The sequence below is a fragment of the Stegodyphus dumicola genome, chromosome 2 (genome assembly GCF_044657685.1).
Source record: "Stegodyphus dumicola isolate Sdum_Otavi_A_Nest chromosome 2, ASM4465768v1".
NCBI lineage: Eukaryota > Metazoa > Arthropoda > Arachnida > Araneae > Eresidae > Stegodyphus > Stegodyphus dumicola.
The window spans coordinates 89152499-89172722 of NC_140769.1; the positions used below are offsets into that span (position 1 = coordinate 89152499).

Sequence of the window (20224 nt, forward strand, 5' to 3'; positions counted from 1 at the left end):
GAAGGATTAAGTTTTTGTAGTACTTGTCAGCTGTTGGTAAGCTTATATGGGCAAAATAAGTTATTTATTTTGCCAGTTTTGTTTTCTGTATTTATTTTGTGGCTGTTTACAAACATAGGGTTAAATTTTTGAAGGTACGATCACCTCTAAATGAGATGTCTTGAACTTGAAGCTTGAGCTTTTAAATTTCATTTCATTTTTTTTATAATTACACTACTTGTTATCTGTTTGTTTAAGCTCATATATACTAAATAGATTATTGATTTTGCCAGTTTTTGTTTATTTATTTTATGGCTGTTTACAAACAAACATATGGTTAAATATCTGAAGGAACGATCACCACTTAATGAAGTGTCTTGGATCCGCAGCTTGAGTTTTTAAATTAAATTAAATTTTTTTGTCGTTATATTTTTTATTTAACGATAATTTTTTTATTCTCAAACTTAATAAAATATAAATAATTATAACTATTTTTTAATATTAATAATTATTTTTAGCTATTAAAAATACTTTCTGATTTCTTCCTAAATTTTACATTTATGGAGTTGAAAGCAACTTATCAAGAAACACCCTGGGGCACGTAATTAATGCTTCTTCTGGACGATCCTAAGTGTTTCGGCAGAAAGATAGTGAAGGTTGTTATTCAGCTTTCGAACTATATATTAGAACAAATTCTTGGAATCAAGTGTAAATTTTGAGTTGTAGCGTTTCAACGAATATGTTTTGGCGCGAAGTACTACGAAAGATTTTAGAAAACTTGCATCCGAAAGAGGTCGCAAGCTTCACGACGGAAAAAAAGTTTGGGCTGGCAAAATGTCTAGTCCGCTAATCGAGATCGGCAAGATAAAATAAAAATGACTTTTCATTGGAAGAAAATGGTGAGAAATATGTAAACTACAAAAAGAGCTGTGGGTCAAAGATATCAGTTACATCAAAAAAAAAAAAAAAAAAATTCTACTTCGTTGATAGCACATAAACCATAATAGAATAAATGCACTCTTTAAAATTCACTCTATTTGTTTACCATAGCGACACTCTGGCTCTAGCTTCACTTAACAGCATTACATTTCGTCCATATTATAACTCAGAATGCATATAAATTTATATCATCTGAATTTATATCGTCTCTAATCGTTGCCATGTGTTATATTCAAATACTATAATAAATCTAAAACGATGAATAAAAGAAATTAAGCAAACAAAACAAAAAAGAAACAGTTTTTCGCAGACGATTCAGTATTTCTTATTTAATTAATTCAGTTCTCACTTCCCGACAAGGCAAAAATACATAAAAACTCAAAATATCTATATTAAAAAATTACGAAGTAAATCTGAAACAGTTATTTCCTCGAATGAATTCCAGAATGGATTATCGTAATAATAAAAGAAGGTGTTATCTTTGTTGTTGCGAGGCTTAGTTTGTCTAGCTTGGCACCAAATCCGCTATTTTGCCAAGTTTAAAGTATAAACAAACATATCGGTCATCGCAAAATTCATTAGGCTTAGCTGCACTTAAACAACTTTTAAATAGTTGATAACTCCATAAATACTGCAAACAGGTTTACTAAGGGCATAACAACCTTAACCGAAAGATAAGAACAACATAATTTAATCATTTTTAAAGCAAAAAATCCACAATTTACAAACATATAAAAATAAAGAAACTGAGCTCACTGAACCGAGTAACAGAATGGATATATATATATACATATATTTATATACTTTTAGTGCGGTCGACTGCAACCAAAATACGAGGTGCACATCTACATGTTATAGCAGTCCCACATACAAAATTTCAGCGTTCTGAGGCTATTCGTTTTTGAATTATGCGAAATACTTACGTACGTACACAGACGCCACGAAAATTCTCTTTAGAATTCATTTTAAATCAGTTTTATAATTTTTTTTGGGGGGAAGAGTCCTTTATTCTGCCTTTACTCACGCAAAAACATCATTAAATTGCATTAGATAATTGTCAAAATCGATATTTTCGTTGAAATATGATACCCGAAATTTTTCGCGATTACAATACTTCCTTTTTACTTCATACAAGTAAAAAAGAGGCTCTCAGATTTAATTAATAAAGTTGCTGTCAAAAATGGGGTTTTGCCTAATATACAAATCGTGCTGAATGGAATCCCTGCAGTGGATTTTCCAGATGCAGGAACACAGAGTAGCCTTTTGTTTTTAAGAAAAGATTTTGAAAATATAGGTTGTTCGATGTAACATGAACAAATGTGACGACAGCACAAGGTAAATATTATGAATATGTACTGGAAAAACTGGAAATGCAATTGTATTAAGTGATGGAATGTACGTTAGTACCATCAGCTGATTTGGTACCAGTCCTCAATATATTATCTCCAAGAAACTTTCAAAAGTTTTATTGCCAGTTTAAGGCAAAACTCTCTTATATTTAAGAGAACAACACTTTTTACAATTACATTCCATCTCCGAATACAATAAATAGCATTTCCAGTTTTTTGTTTTAAATTTTAGCAGGCATGTAAGTTCATTTTAATTTCCTTCATGGGTTTGATCTTTAAAAAATTTTTAAATAACTAATTTTAAGGATTTTTTCAATTTTGATATTTTTTTTTTATCTTGAATTATATTACTTTTGTTTTAACTTTGTATTTGAGTTAGAAAATTAGAGTGTAGTGGATACATCTTGTAAAGCAAGCATACCTTTTAGTTGTTTCCAGTTTAGTTTAGTTGTGTTCTTAATGAGCAACTTAAATTTAAAAGAATATTTACTAATTTATTTTGTTTTTAAAATTTGGCTTTAATGTACTGTGTCTTTGTTTTGATTGATTTGGCTTTATGTTACTATATCTTTATTTTGACTGAGTATTTTTCGGGACTTTTGAATTGGCTCTAGCAGAATTATAATTTGATTTTTACTTGGAAGAAAGATGAAACACTCTCACTTTATTTAGTTATTGTTAATTGATGGTAGATTGGTTTATCCCCTTGATAAGTCGATTAATCTGCGATCAATGACAATAGCTAATTTTTCAATCCTTAAAAATTTTTTAATTTTGATTTTGGTATTTTTGCGATTGGATTTTTTTTACAGATTTTTATGTTTTAAAAGCAATAGAAGTTTAGAAAATGCTAATTAAAAAACTACTTAATATACTGACTAAAACATTTTTCACTATTCATTGTTTTAATTGAATTTCTATTCCTTGGAGATGGTATGTAAAAATGTGTCCTGATTATATATACACTCTTAGACAAAAAAAAAAAAAAAAAAAAAAAAAAAAAAAAAAAAGACGCATCGAGAAGATAAAACAAATTGGACACAAACTGATATGCGTACAGGTTTCGACGGAAAATGCAAAATTTTACATTTTGGCTGCCAATGAATGAACGGTTGTCGCTACAGCGCATCTGATCTGCGCAAATGGCAGGAAATTTAAGAGGAGAAATTACGATTCCAGGTCATAAATTCTTCCCGAATTTCATTCCGTGTGCTCTGGTAGACAGTAATTATGCCTCGCATACAGGTGCGAGGAACGATATGTGCAGATGCAGATGTCAGAATTTGAGAGAGGTCGTGTAGTGGGCTCAAAGAAGCCGGTTGGTCTTATCGGCGAATAGCTCGACATTTGAGCAGGAGCGATGCCACTATTAGACGATGTTGGCAGGAATGGGTGAACCATGGCCGCACGCAGCGTCAAGAAGAAAGCGGTAGGCCTAGAGAAAGATCGAGCAATCGTCAGAGTGGCACTGACGGCACCAGATGCATCATTATCATCGATTGTACGTGCAACTAGTGCTTCACTGACTGCAAGGACCATTCATAGATGGCTCACAGAAAGGGGGCTGAAGTCACGGCTCCCCTTGCGCCGATTATCATTCTCTGTACAACGTCAAGCCCGTTTGCAGTGGTGTCGGGCTCATTCGCACTGGAATGTCACTGACTGGGAGTAGAGTAGTCTTCAGTGATGAATCCTGCTTTTAACTGAGCCCCGATGACCAGCGAAAGCGAGTCTGGAGACGCCTCGATCAGCGGCGTGATACCAACCTGACTGTCTTCTGGCAGACAGGCCGACAGCCAGGAGTGATGATCTGGGATGCCATTTCATTTAATAGTAGAATCCATTTGGTGGTCATCCGTCGCAACCTTACAGTACAGCGGTAAGTCGACGAAGTTCTAAGGCCCGTTGTGTTGCCCTTCATATCACGCCACCCTGGGCTTACATTTCAGCAAGATAATGCCCGCCCCCCCATACTGCACATGTTTCTTCTGCTTGCCGAACATTATTTTGGACAGAAAGGTCGCCGATCTCTCTCCTATTGAGCACGTTTGGAGCATTATCGGCAGGGTCCTCCAACCAGCTCGAGATGTTGACGATCTAACGCGCCAGTTGGATAGAATTTGGCACGATATCCCTCAGGAGGACATCCACAACGTCTATCAATCGATGCCAAGCCGAATAGCTGCTTGCATAAGAGCCAGGGGTAGACAAACTGTAATAATTTATTTTTCTGTACATGTACATCACTTCTACCGATTTTCGTCCCATTCGGATAACTCCTTCTTGGTGCGTCCTTTTTTTGCCTAAGAGTGTATAACAGAAAAAAAAATTAAGTTGGAAGACATTCTTTGTCAGTCGAAAAGTTATAAACAGGAAATTTTGCCGCCAATTCAATTAAAATAATAATAATAATTAGTGTACGCTTTGATGTATTTTTATGTTAAAACTAAGTCAATATAATACTTTAAATTTACCTTGGAAGTGTGTGTATTGTATACTGTCATGTATCTGGCTGCGGTGAGCCAATCAGCTGCCTGGCAGAGCCCAGCAAGTGAGAGAGACGACAGTTGCATGTTAGTAGGCAGGTGGTAGATTAACTATGTTGTAGGAGTGAGGTAGTGCTCCGAGTTTACCATTATTCTTTGAACGTTAATTTTTTTACCATTATTCTTTGAACGTTAATTTATTTAATAAATGCTTGTTTCGTTTTCTTTATGGTGCCTTAGTCATCCGTAAGGTCATTACAGCACGTTCTCTTCGAGAACCAGAGCGAACGAAGGTGACTGGATTTTGAGAAAAGGGGAGAAATTTTTTTTTGTAATTTTAAGGAAAATTTCTTCTAAATATGTTTAAGGGAGTAGTTAAAAGTGATTTGATTTCGGTACTGAAGGAACTCGGTGAAGAAGCCGATTCTAATTTAAAAGTTGTAGAATTAAAAGATAAGCTTTTAAGTTCTACAGAATATGAATCAAGTAACCAAGCCTGTTGATTTTCCAATGGAGAATGTGACTAATCTAATCAATAAAATTGGACACGCGAATAATATCACCTGTTTAGATGTCTTGAAAGGCTACTGGGAAATACCTTTAGAAGAAGAAAGTCATGATTTAACATCATTCAAGACACATCGTTCCCAATATCGTTGGAAAGGATGCCTTTTGGATTAAAAAATGCAGTTTCTACTTTTCAGCGAGTGATAAATGATGCCTTAAGAAAACATAGTGATTTTTGCAAAGAATATATTGATGATATTGTTATCTTTTCACAAGATTGGAATTCGCATCTCAAACATTTAGATGTTGTGCTAACTACATTAAGTGATCTCAGATTTACGGTGAACGTAAAGAAATGTGTTTTTGCACGTTCGGAGATAAAGTATTTAGGACATATAATAGGAGCTGAAAGACATCAATCTTATCCTGAAAAATTACAAGCCATTGAAATTATAAAAAATCCTAAAACGAAGACTGCTCTAAAGAGTGCATTAGGCTTATTCAACTATTATCGTGATTACATAAAGAATTATGCAGAAATAGCTCGCCCATTGACGGAGCTTACGAAAAAGAAAATTCCTGAGATAATTCCATGGACTTATGTTGAGGAATTAGTATTTCAAGAATTGAAACGTCGACTGTGTGAAGCACCAAAACTGTACACTCCAGAACCAGAAAAACCTTACACCATACAGTGTGATGCTAGTTCATATGGTGTTGGTGCTTGCTTGTCACAACTAGACAGCAAAGGCAGTTTTCATCCTATCAGCTTTGCCAGTCAAAAACTTTCGAAGACTCAGCAGAACTGGTCAACTATTGAACGCGAGGCTTATGCCGTTGTGTGGTCATTAAAAAATTCGAGTGTTGGATGTTTGGATCGAATATCGAGCTGATCACAGACCATAATCCATTATTATATTTGTATAAGTCGGCACCGCATTCAGCCAAATTACAGAGGTGGGCAATGGCACTTCAGCGTTATAATATTCATATTTCTCATTGCCCTGGTGCACAATTAAAAAATGCAGATAGTCTTTCAAGACTAGTTGGTGAGTGAAATGGGTGTGAACTAAGTATGAACTAATATGTTTTAAAACTTTGCATTAGTTATTTTCTTTTGTTCCGAAATTGTACGAGAGCTACTTTCCATCTGTTTTGAAAAAAAATTAGTGGTTTTCATTTAATGTTGCATTATAATATTGTGTTTTGAAATAGTATTGCATATATGCTTTATTACAGAACTCCGGTATTGTATCAAGTCGTCTGTTCATCTGTTGTGAGATGAATGTTTATTGCACTTATTTTAAAGTATGTTATTACGTCTTGTATACATGTTCATATATTTTGAATTAATTTGGTATGTGTAGTATACAATTTAAGTTTGTATTTGCTGGTTCAGTTTTCAGATTCTGCTTCGCTTTGGCGTAGCACAATCTTACCGGGGGGGTGTTATGTATCTGGCTGCGGTGAGCCAATCAGCTGCCTGGCAGAGCCCAGCAAGTGAGAGAGACGACAGTTGCATGTTAGCCTCAGAGGAGGCAGGTAGTATGTTGTAGGAGCGAGGTAGTGCTCCGAGTTTATCATTATTCTTTGAACGTTAATTTTTTTACCATTATTCTTTGAACGTTAATTTATTTAATAAATGTTTGTTTCGTTTTCTTTATGGTGCCTTATTCATCCGTAAGGTCATTACAAATACTATACGCTGAGAATTAATGTATTGTAAATAAAATATGGTACTAATAGCGTGTATTATGAATGAAAACTTAAAAGTTAGTATGTTGTAAATGAAAATTTAAATCTAGTAAATGGAATTATTCAGAAGTTGGATCCTTCAGTCAATACTTTTAAAGTTCAAAAGAACTTTAAGTGCAGAACTAATGTTCTACGCTAGGTTTTCATCTAGGATGTCGAAGTCTGGTATCTCAAAAAAACTGAAAAGTCTTGAGTGAAATTTTTATTTGAATGTACATACTCTTAGAAATAACCTTACTGAGGTTTTGTAAATGCCTGGCTCAAATTTAAAATTAAAATTACCATCCAAGGCCATTAATGCATTTTCTTACCTAAATAGTTTAAATAACGGTGAGGGGCGACTAGGTACTTACGTTTTATCGTAACCACCTTAGTATAAATTTCCAAAATATGCCCAACTCTAACAACCATGCTCATAATTGTTTTTCAGGCAACATTGCTCATAACAATTCTTCAGTCAAGCAACGTTGCAGTTTTCATATGCATTCTTTTTGTTATCAAATCGTGATATTTTTTGTTTTAAAGTTAATTTAAAAACAACTTGAGGAACTTGATAGCAGTGGAAAGAAACTGAAGTAACATTTCTGGAGGAATTTCGTATTTTGACACAAAATCGCTAAAGGGAATAATGATGAGATGTATCTCATAGATAGCCAGTGCACAATGGCGAGTGTGGCAATTATCTGATTTTTTTAAAGCAAAAACGGGTTGATATGGACACGAGCAGAATAGGGAAAAAATATTAAATATTTTGAGAAAAATGTATGTGTGTATGTGTTTTACTTTTTAATTCATCGTATAATCCTTAGTTAATATTTAAAAGATAAATATCGAAAGTCTGGCAATCTTTTAAATCATGAAAATCGCCAAGGTAGTCTCGTTAATACATAATTACCAGCGACTATAAGGTATCGTATATTAATTAACTAACTTATTTAACGATTTGAATTTGTACTATTACTTCGTACCTTTTCGTTAGCCCTCACTAGGATGCAGATGAGTTAAGAGTATTTAAGGCGAGGGTTTTGAATGTTTTAGACAGAGATCTTTTGTCAGCGGTGATTGCAAGTTTACTTTCTTTCGCCCAGTTCTGCCAGTTAGTATTCCGATTAGAGGTAATTGGGTAATTGATAGCCCTCTCCTTAAACAGATAGCTCTCGAGTGCTAACCGAAGTTAAACGCGCTGTTAAGGTCGGTCAAATTTGTGCAGTCTCCGACTGCGACCCCTTTTTAAATTGTAAATACAATTTTATGTTATTTTAATACTCGGAAACGTCAGAGTTTGGATATACGCATAAATATACGCATAAACTGTACCTTTTGTTAAATTTAAGCTTAAATGAAAAGATTTATTTAAAACCTTCAGAAGAGTTGTCGCAGTCTAACAGTACTTGTAGATTTTTAGATTGAGCAATAATTTGCTTGGCCGTCTAATATGGTCTGAAGGACTTTAAATAAATATTACGTAGGAAACCCCATAATATTTCCTTAAATAAGGTTTAGAAGAACTCAACTGATAAACATCCTGATTTATAATTGAAAAGATAATGCACGCTTTCCTTCACTTTAATAGTATGTGTGACAATGAATTTCCAAAGCAAACACTGATAAAATCGTAAGACAGAAATCAGCTGGCTATTATTCTAAATGTGAAAATTCAGCTGCAGAGTATTAAGACAATCTTTGGAAGAAATCTTTTACAAAATAAAAAATTACCTCCCTTCAGATAAGCTGGAAGCAACTTTAGATAAGCTGGAAGCACCTTTAGATAAGCTGGAAGCAGTTCTACAGCAAATCAAACAGCTCAATGTGCCAGCATCTTTTGAGGATACGACGTACTGGCCGAGTGACTATGAAGTATCTGCGGTGATCCTAGACAAGCACCCGGCCGAAAAACGCATAGGGATAAACGTCAGCATCAAACAACAGTCTCTCGAGACCCATAGGCACAATACCTATGCTTACACCGACGGCTCAAAGATGGACGGACAGCCAGAAGATATACAAATGTTCAACACCCTCATCTTCACTGATGGTTCCAAAATGGACCACAATGTGGGATGCGCGTTTGTTACGTTTCAAGGCCAGGAGCAAGTCACGCTATCAGGTTCAATGTTCCGTCTTACTTTCTTCGGGAACATGCAAGGACCTGACTCGGAACAGAGAGTTTACTAAAGCTATGTTCAATAACTGTGGGAAGTAGACAGGATACACAAGAAGGGTATACAAAACCCTTTATTTTTCTCTATTTACAATAACTTCCGTACTTCGGAAGAAGACCCACTACTTGTGGTTTAAACGTAAAAGTATAAAGATAAAACTAAACTCTAATTTAACTTTAAAATAATAAACGTGGAAGATTGGCCTTATATTAACAGGTAGCCGTATGTAGTACAGAGAACTGTGAACACTACAATACGTTTAAAGTTATCAAGAGGATTAAACCTCTGGCCTGGAAGGCAACCAGCAAATGAGTAAAACTTCTAAGGTAAGCGGCCTGCTTCGACTAACTGCTTCCTCTCTCTCGCTTGGCAAAAAGCCACAACTTAAGTACTTGGCGTTCGCCAGACAAACTTTGCATAAATACGTTAACGCTTATAATTCTGGCCGGAAGTAGAAAATAAGAAGTGATAGTAAATATTTAAAATAAAATAAACGTTAGTAAAACTTAACATCCTTACATACTTCCCGCCAGAGTTAATTAGTTTGAAACTGAGGTCTAAAACGACCTTGTTGAAAACTTTTAGCTCTAGAATCTAACGCGAGGCCAATCTTTTACAAACATTCTTCGCTAGAAACTAGAAATTTAAAAGAAAGAAATTTGTTTTTACAATAGCAGCTCCCAGGACACGCAATTTTTTCATCTGTACTGCATCTAAACAGGAGCTTTTATTCAAGTCTGGTTCCTTCCAGAGATCTCGAAGGAAAACTAGTTTAATGAAATGTTACGCAATGAAATGGCAAGTAACATGTATAATTATATTTCTCTTAACATTCTTATTTCATTCATGACTATTTTAATTATCTCTCCTCGTGCTCTCTGACATGTGTTGTAAAAGAACACCAAACACGAATGTGTTTATGTCTACGTGTTCAACACTTCCTCCTACAATCAAAGCACTAACGTGTTAAAAATTCAACATACCAAGACCTCGTAACACACCTAACTTCAACTCTAAACCCTGAGGTACTATTCTGAAAGTGGCTAACACTGAAGTGTAGCGTCAGAGAGCCTAACTACATTCATTCAACCTTTAACACATATTCACCATGATTTGGTCTTTTTACAGTCACACGAATAACAAATTTTTAACATTACTTTCACTTTTACCATATCACGGTATTTCTTAACATTTGAAATAACAGTTCACATTGTATATAAGAACATATTAACATGCCGTTAATTTTATGCATTTGAAAACATACATTAGTAGTACATTGTTAACTTCTATTCTTTTCTAAGCAAGTGCCAATTCTTCTACATTGAAATAATACATTTCAAAAAATCTTTCAGACTAAAACTTCTTTCTTGCCAGAATGTTTTAAATAAAATTTATACAATAACTTTTACAATATTTAAGTATTTACACATTGCTATTATACATCAACTTTAGTTTTACACGCGAGTAATTGAAAAACATAATACCAAAATCGGTAACAACTCATTTCTCGCCCTTTTGGCGATAAAGGTAGACCTCGCATGAGGTAAAACTTCTTGAAATCTGCCACTTGCAGTAAGAATGAAAGATTAACTTAAGTTTGCAAAGTAACATAAAATTTTACTTATCTTTGTGATATTCGGACATTCTTTTCTGAGCACAGTCCTGGAAAGTAGCGTAGATTCTTGTTTGATTTATCCTCCTTTGTGTGCGGACTCGCCCTTCAGTGCCTTCCTCTAGAAGCTTTCTCTTTTCCAGTTCGGTCACCCTTGAATACCTTCTTTTTCGCCTCTGCCTGTGGTCTTGGCCGTTTGATGGCAGCTGGTCTTGGCGGAACCGGGAAACTTCTTTCGTGTTCCTGCTTGGACCTCGTTGCTGGCCGTTCAAATTTTCCTTGTAATTTTTCCTCCGCCGCTAGTGGCCCTTCCGCAGTTCGGCGACATTTGCTGCGGAGAGTCCTGTCGGATGAGTAGATCTTCCGTTTTAGAGCCGGGTTATAGTTGCCGTCATTTCTCCTGGCTCTCTTTGCATACGTCGTCCTTCTCCCTTCTTCATTCTGGGGGTGTTCGTGAGCTCTCTTTTCTGGACGGTGGAACGGCTTCTTTTTCTTGTTACCTTCAATTTTCCCGCGGGGAAACTTTCTTTTCACTTGCTCCTGCCTCTTAATGGCTTGCCCTTGTACTTGTCGTTGTTCCACCTCTGGAGCTTGTGCCTGCGGTGTCTGCCGTGCCGGATCCTGCAAAAGATCTTTGAAAATTTGCATTTTATTACGATCATAGTAGGGTTTGATTTGATCAATGTTTGCGGAGCAGGTTTCCCCATTCCTGGCTTTTAACATACTACAGCGTGAGTTATTTTTTCTATGACATATGGTCCTTCAAATCGTGGAAAAAATTTGGCAGTTTTATCTTCTGGTGCTGAAGAAAGTGAATGCTTAATTTTTAATACTTCATCCCCTACTTTATAAGTTACTCCCCGTCGTTTCAAGTCGTAATACAGCTTTTGCTTTCTCTGTGCTACTTCCGTATTCTTTTTTGCTTCTTTAATTAGTTTTTCTATTTCACCCATTTTAAATTCTGGGCCTCTTTGTTGCACATAAAATAATTTATCTAACGGCGTTATAATCTTTATGCCTAAAAATAACTCAGCAGGAGTTTTGCCCGTTGTATCATGTTTTGCGGTCCTAAGGGCGAAAGCAAATTCATTGACATAGTTATCCCAGCTTTTATGAAAATTTTTAACATAACTATGAATAATTTTCACTATATTTCTATTGACCCGTTCCGCTATATTTGATTGCGGCCGATACGGGACCATTTTTAAATGACGTATGCCCAGTTTTTGGCACATGTCTTCAAATACATTACTTACAAATTGAGGACCATTATCCGATATAACTTTTAGGTGCGCCCCGTATTTTAAAATATATTTATTTAAAATAGAATCAGGAACTAATTTCTCGGAGGCTCGTTTTAAGGGAACAATTTAGGTCCACTTACTAAAATGATCAACCATAACAAGGAGATAGCGACTTTAACTGACTTTTTGGGAAAGGGCCCAATAAATCGATGCCAATTATTTCATTTGGAAATTCGGATTTAATACCGGGTTTCTAAATACGGCCGGGTTTAATATCGGGTTTCTAAATACGGCCGGGTTACCGGCCGGGTTTCTAAATGTAGAAACCCGGCCGGGCGGAAATTAATATAATTAACTGCTTGACATGTTGGGCAGGACTGGACATACGCCCTTGTTAACTTTTGCAGTTCAGGAAAGTAGACTGCCTCGCGTACGCTTTGGATAGTTTTTCGAATACCAGCTTGAGAAGCTAAAGGGCTGTCATGGAGCTCCTGCAGGATATTTAATCTAAGACTAGCTGCGATAACAGGTCGAAATTCGTTGTTGGAATTTGTAGTTTTGTATAAAATAATAGACCATCTATTAGTTCGTAATGGGCCGCCCTATTTCTTATCGCCACAATATCTTGGTGGCTAAAATTTTCAGGATCCTTTAAATACTCATAAATGCTTCCAAACTCAGGATCCTTACCCAGTTCGGTTATTACAGTTTCTCGGGAATTTATTGTACATGCTGTGAGCATTGCCACCTTTACAGTATTACCTTCTTCACCTATTTTTATTCTGGATAGGGCATCTGCTACGATATTTTCCTTTCCGGGGGTATGCTTGATTACCAGATTATATTCTTGTTTGATTTAAAGTTCGGCTAAAAAATGCCACGGGCTGCTGGTTTTGCGAAAGTACTGCTCCTACCGCATAATCCGAAGCATCCGCTGAAATTTCTAAATTCTCATCCTTTTCAGGAAATTTCAACACAGGGGCTTGCGTTAATGCTTGTTTTAATTTTTCGAAAGCACTATTGGCTTCGGCCGTCCACGAGAATCTTGCCTTTTTCCTTTTTAATTTTAACAATGGCTCAGCAATAGCTGCAAAATCTTTTATAAAGGACCTATAATATGAACAAAGTCCTAGAAAAGAAGAGAGCTTCTTTGCCGTGTTCGGAGTCGGATACTTTTGTACAGCGATTATTTTTGATTCGTCTGTCTCGATTCCTTTCTGAGATATTTTGTAACCTAAATATTTTAATTCAGGGGCTGCAAATTTGCACTTTTCGACATTAACTTTTAGACCGGCCTCATTTAATAAAGAAAACACCTGTCTTAAATCCTGTACATGTTGGTCTAGATTATCACTAGTAATAATGATATCGTCTAAATAGATAAATGTGGACTTTCCAAGAACAGGTCTTAACACAATGTCCATACATCGCTGAAATGTTGCCGGCGCCCCTGAAAAGCCAAACGGCATACGCAAAAATGCATAAGTGCCAGACTTGGTTATAAAAGCAGTCTTAGGCACGTCCTCAGGCCTAAGCCCTATTTGAAAATAACCAGTCGTTAAGTCTAAAGTCGTCATATATTTGGTGGATGTTATGTTACTTAGAATTTCTTCAATAATAGGTAACGGATATACCGGATATTTAGTTATGGAGTTTAATTTACGGTAGTCAATTGCGAATCTCCACCTTTTTGGATGTGTCAAAGGATAGTCATTATTTTTCTTACATAAAACCACCGGGCTAGCATAACTACTTGAGATGGGCGTTATGATCTTTTTACGTAGCATATCGGTAATATGCCATTCTATAATTTTTTCCTTATTCTTATCATACCGGTATGCTTTGTGGCGAACTGGCATTGAATCTCCGGTGTCAATACTATGGTTACTAACCTGAGTAAATCCTGGAATATCACTAAATAACGAAGCAAATTCACTTACCACTTGTCGGATTCTTCGCTGTTCTTCATTAGGCAGGTGGTCAAGATTTAACATCGGCGGTTCAGCCTTTTCTCCACGAACTGGTTTCATTGTCAGCTTAAGGGACGCTTCATTAAAATCCAGCGTTGCTTGTGCCTCTGAAAGAAAATCTATCCCTAAGATAATATGTGCTTGCAGATTCTTTACTATGAAAAACATAAGCTTTACTTGTTCGTCCTTGATATGGACATACAGCGGTAATTTACCTATACACTTACATTTTTCTCCTTGCGCAGCTAACACTGTCGTATTATCCGAATTATATATGCGGTATTTCCGAAAATACTTCCTAAAAAAATCTTCTGCCACACAGGAACACTGCGCGCCTGTATCCAGGAGTGCGTTGGCTGGGATATTATTCACCAACACTTCAATCTTCGGAAGAGTCAAATTTTTCACCATTACTGTATTTAACTTGAAGGAAGAGGGGTTTTCTTGGCCTTCCGAGTTCCGCACCCTCCCGTCAGCAGAAATCCGTTTTAGTTTAAATCTTTTTCATTTCCATGCTTTCCTTCTTTTTCCACTGGCCTTGAGACTTTGACTCCTGGATTGCTAGTGAACTGTCGACGTTCCCCGGCTGTTTTTGAATGCTCGGGTTTCGTTGCCCACAGATTCGCTTTGCTTCCGTAGCCGTGTGCTTGAGTTTATTGTAGTCTTGGCGCACCAAATTGGTTTCGCTGTTGATATTGGCGTCTTCTTTCAATGTCCGCCGTTCTTCTACTTTCAAACTGGATTGCTAGCTCAAATAATTCCAGTGTAGTCGGATTTCTTAATTCAATAAAGTCTTGCACTTGGGGCAGTAACCTCGGCAAAATCACTTGAATTATCTCAGGATCCGGACGGTTTCCATACAAGAGTTTGAAGACATGAATTTTTCTTAAAATAAAGCTTGAGAGATTTTCGATTCTTTGCTGATATATACTAAAAAGTTCCGTTTCTAATTTCGCACGATCCCTTACAACAGGGAAGGCTTTTACTAGGGCAGTCTTGAAATTCTCGTAAGTATAGGTGGGACTTCCTGCTTGACCCAAGAGACTTCTGCCTATACACTTGAACCAGTTAAGCGCTTGGCCCCTCAAAGCGCTGGTAGCTAAGGTAACTTTTTGAAATTCGTGCACGGGGTAGAGCATGAAGTGGTCATCCAATTTTTCCAAAAAACTGGTTACCGGTGAGTTTCCATTAAATGTTGCTTCTGGTTTCATCGAAGCGCGCATGGTCTGGACGATGTAACCAAATCCTTCCAGAGCGGCAGCTGGCATTTCTGGATTCTGAGCCGCTTCTGCAGGCAGCACAGGTTCTTCTTGAAAGTCGGCCATGGTTATTCTTCTTCGTTGGGCGCCACTATCAGGTTCAATGTTCCGTCTTACTTTCTTCGGGAACATGCAAGGACCTGACTCGGAACAGAGAGCTTACTAAAGCTATGTTCAATAACTGTGGGAAGTAGACAGGATACACAAGAAGGGTATACAAAACACTTTATTTTTCTCTATTTACAATAACTTCCGTACTTCGGAATACAAAGACCCACTACTTGTGGTCTAAACGTAAAAATATAAAAATAAAACTAAACTCTAATTTAACTTTAAAATAATAAACGTGGAAGATTGGCCTTATATTAACAGGTAGCCGTATGTAGTACAGAGAACTGTGAACGCTACAATACGTTTAAAGTTATCAAGAGGATTAAACCTCTGGCCTGGAAGGCAACCAGCAACTGAGTAAAACTTCTAAGGTAAGCGGCCTGCTTCGACTAACTGCTTCCTCTCTCTCGCTTGGCAAAAAGCCACAACTTAAGTACTTGGCGTTCGCCAGACAAACTTTGCATAAATACGTTAACGCTTATAATTCTGGCCGGAAGTAGAAAATAAGAAGTGATAGTAAAGATTTAAAATAAAATAAACGTTAGTAAAACTTAAGATCCTTACAACGCAATGGAAGGGCCATCTTCACGGGAACAACAGCGTCTTTCAAGGGGAGGCAGTTGCTATCCAGAAAGCAGTACAATATATTGCCAGCAACAACATCAAAAAAGCTATATGTCAGCTCTGCGAGCCTTGCAAAATCCGGCACACTCCTCCTCAATAGTCCAGGAAATTCAAAGCCTCTTATGACAGTTTAAGACCGCCTGACATGGACGAAAGCCCATGCAGGCAATATGGGAAATGAGGCAGCAGACCTCCTTGCGAAGGACGCTGCCCTAAATAAGGAAGCCGAGGAGCTAGCATTACCGTGGCCACACTCTACCTTAAAAAGAATGCTCCATCTGCAAGCACTCTCAAAGTGGCAGGCTGAGTGGGACATTGCTGAGACCGGCAGACGTACTCATTATCATCTTTTGTATGTTAATCCAGCCAGGCTCTACTCTAACCCGCACCTGGTCCGTTATGTTACAGGCCATGGACCCTTCCCGGAGTACTTTGCCAGGCACGGCACGACTGACACAGACCAGTGCAGCTGCGGTCACCTGGGTACTCCGGAGCATTACGTCACTACCTGCTCTCTGACCAACGGGATGCACATACGTATTCCCACTACAAACACACAGGCATTCTGTAAGCTCATGGTCAAACAGAAGCACCTCTGCCGGCAGCTCATCAAAATTATGGAGAAACTAGCCAGTCTCGGCACGGACCTCTGCGCAGCAGAATAAATGACCCTGGAGTGACCATTACAGCAGGAAGTATCCTCTTTTAATGGCAACAACTGGAATATTAATCGTTAGCACTTTACAGACTATCACTACATCTTTGTCTTTAGCGTAACTTGTTATTTACACAAATGGAACTTGTTATTTACACAAATGCAACAATTTTACTGCCAAGGTGTACCACAATTGTTTGTAATCAATCATTCATTTTCAATAATGTACTCACGTATTTGAATTAGTGTTGTCTTCAGGTTTCTCTAGATCATGGTGGACGTGGTGCTATACTAATTAACCGTATGGTAGAGGCATAGTGCCCACGTCCCCCGTTCCTTATCCTTATCCTTTAGATAAGCTGGCCGAATGTTGAGACGTCCTGCATTATAACTACAGAATATAAATGGGGTTGATCTCATAACAAAACCATTTTTCCTTATTTGTAACTATAACAGCATGTTTTGGCTTCAGTTCGAAGCCAGGTTTTCTGTAATCAGTAGTGGATTCACAACAGGTATTTAACACAGAATAGAAATCGCATAGCATGCAAAATGATAACAGAGAAGTTGTCTAAATTCTATACTATAGAATGCTTTAGAGCTGTAAAAAAATTAAATGTGGTAATATTATCAGGAAGTCCAAACGGGATATCAAAGGAGAAATTCTCTATGACATAACTCATTGAAAGGCTGAAAACTGAATTTAATTATAATATCATTGAAGTTTACGAAAAAGGTGCTTTTGCACTGTCATTTTTTTTTCAATCAAAAATTTACAAATGAATGTTTTTCTTTTTTTCCTTGAAAGTACAGTTTTTATTACTCCTTATTTCATGTGTTCAGGTAGCATGTTACTTATTTTAGTGGTCTGAAACTGGCAGCTTCCGAAGCAATTTTATGCGGCCAGCAAATATTTTTCAGCTACGTATTTACTGCAAATACAATTGCATGATTTCAGCTATTTAAAGTCCGAAGTTTACGTTAGTTTCACTACCATCAACACCGAATATAAATAACCCACAAGAAAATCTATAAATGGATTAAATTACAGTGTGATAAAAATCACATTCAGAGATTTGAAGATATAAATGTTTTTAGCTTTTATTCATACTTGTTAAAAAATAAATCAGTTGTAATTTTTTGCACTAAAAGTAATCGCTCTGTTCTAGAATACATTTATATGATAAGAGCTTTTTGTTTTGTACAAATGAAAATTAATGAAGGGAAAAAGCAATTTGACCATTGAATATCTACTATCCGTGATGAGGATAATTTCTTGTTAATTTCTCTCTAAGCCCTGCAAACTCTAACAGAATTGAAATTCCATCAAATGTCAAGTTAAAGTAAGAAATTAAAGAAGTTTATAAATGTTTACGCAATAGCACATGTACTTTTATTTATGTGCTGAAGAAAAAATTAATAAAGGAAAGAAAGCGGCTAAATTGTCATTATTTGTTGTCAAATTTTGTTCCACTTGGAAATTTTCTCTGAAAACTTTCCACGTTTTCATAACTTGAGTTTGATCAAGTTTTCACAGCCCACCAGCGGCCGAGCGTTAAAGTCGCTGAACACTGGTAGTTCGGTTCGAGGTCCGAATCCCGCGAACGGGCTGGCTGCATGGGTGTTTTCGTGGTTTTCCCCATGTGTAACGTGTATACGAGCCAGTTTCCCTTAGAAAGTCCTCCACGAAGGCATCCATCCCCTTAGGCAGATAGCTCTCGAGGCTTTGCCGTAATTAAATAACCTAACCTAACAAGTTTTCATAACTTGTATATTTCTAGTTTAAATTAAAGTACGCTATTTTACGACTGATTAACCATGTTATAAATATTTAAAGTAAATATCAGTTTGAAAATTTAATATTTAACTATCAGTGTATTTGAATAACAAATTGTACCCAACAAAACTATCTTGCAGATACCAAAGTTTAGATTTCAGACAGAAAATGAATATAAATTTGATTTTTTTTCTTTTGCGATATTATTATTACTCCTTATGTGCGATTTGATAAATATTTAGTAAGCGAAATTTAAAATGTAAAGTTATTTTTTATCTTATCAATAAATAATTTTCATTTTGTAAAAAAAGGGGCAGGAAAGATTTTGGCCCGTAAGCGGTTTTTAGACGTACATTTCGCCCGCGTGTGAATTGAGTTTGAGAGTACTGCCTTATTTCACTGGAATTACGTTTTTCTGAATGGAACTGATAAAGATTCTGTGGCTGGAATTTTTAACGTATTATTATGCGAAAATATCTGAATTATAATCTCCAAGATCAATTTTAATATCATAGCAATTATTTCCAGCTTAAAAAAATTACTCTCTAAATGAAAATGTGTGCAAATAATCTATTACATTGTAGACGTTCTACTGTTACACTTCTTTTAATTACTCCTCCTGCGACATATCTTATGTAATATTACTATATTCAGGCTCACCAGTGCTTGATGGCTGATAGATTGTTTAGTGAGAGGAAAAGTAAAGTGTCTTTCTAGGTGATTTGCTGCTTGCTCGCGGTGGTGAGTTTTTCCTCGCTCTTGAATGCTGTTACTCTGCTAACTGCTCGCATATTTCTGCACTTGTTGGCACATACAGAAGGTTTGTTCCCGTTGAACCTTGTGTTCTGGGGACTGTAAAAGGTCCTTGCGTGCCCTATTTCTTGCCTAGCTCTAATTTTCTTGACTTGGACTTGATCTGGAAAATGTGAATTATTCAGCAAATTGTGGATCGCTTTCATGCACTGAGTTCCAGGAATGATAGCCTGACCCCCTATGAGCAAGTTGAATTGGCATTCCTGAACAGATTTATGGATATAATACAAAACACGGAAAGAGATTTGGCCTCTCAATCTGAGTCTAACCATTCTAACGATGTGGATTCAAGCATGGAATGGATTACCCCCAGCCACAGTGTTAAACGGCCGCTCAGCCCTGAAAAGTCAGCCGAATTGGATTTGAAAAACAAATACCATGTGCTAACTCAGCTTCCTCCCGAAAAAGCTCATACCCATGGTACTGAACGGAGTACTCACTCAACTACCCAAGGCGATGTTGCAGTAAAACGCAGGATGAAACCGAGGGCTGGAAAAGCTGATGATTCATCCAAAAAGCCGAATGAAATCTCCTCCACAAACCCATCTAAAGTAGCGGCCAGTAGCCACGCTAAAGTGGAGCCATCTAGTGAATCCTCCGAGAAGCCGGCTGCAAGTACGTCCCTGACGGAAAGCATGGTGCGGCCTATCGGAAATACAGATGAGGTCACATGCCCGGCTGGGCAAATAAGTGATGCTCATGTATCTGAAGAATTTAAGTTTACGAAAAGAAGTTCGAAGCTTCCGCCGATTGTCATTAAGGATTCAAACTGGAAATGGAAGGATATTACTGATCTATTGGATAACTCCGGCTACAGTGAATTTAATGCAAAGATGAAAGCCGTAGATGAATTTGAAATCAAAGTCAATTCCAGTGAGACTTATCGTAACATCACGGACCTCCTTGACGACAAAAAGATTAAATTTCATTCATATCAGCTTGCTGAAGACAAAAACATCAAAGTCGTCATTCGTAGCTTTCC

General features: G+C 36.9%; 1 protein-coding gene across 1 annotated transcript in view; it reads left to right on the forward strand.

Annotated features, from left to right (window-relative positions):
- The window catches only part of LOC118192313 (chitin synthase chs-2-like), a 112836-nt gene that overhangs the window by 570 nt on the left and 92042 nt on the right, over positions 1 to 20224 (forward strand). The window lies entirely within an intron of this gene.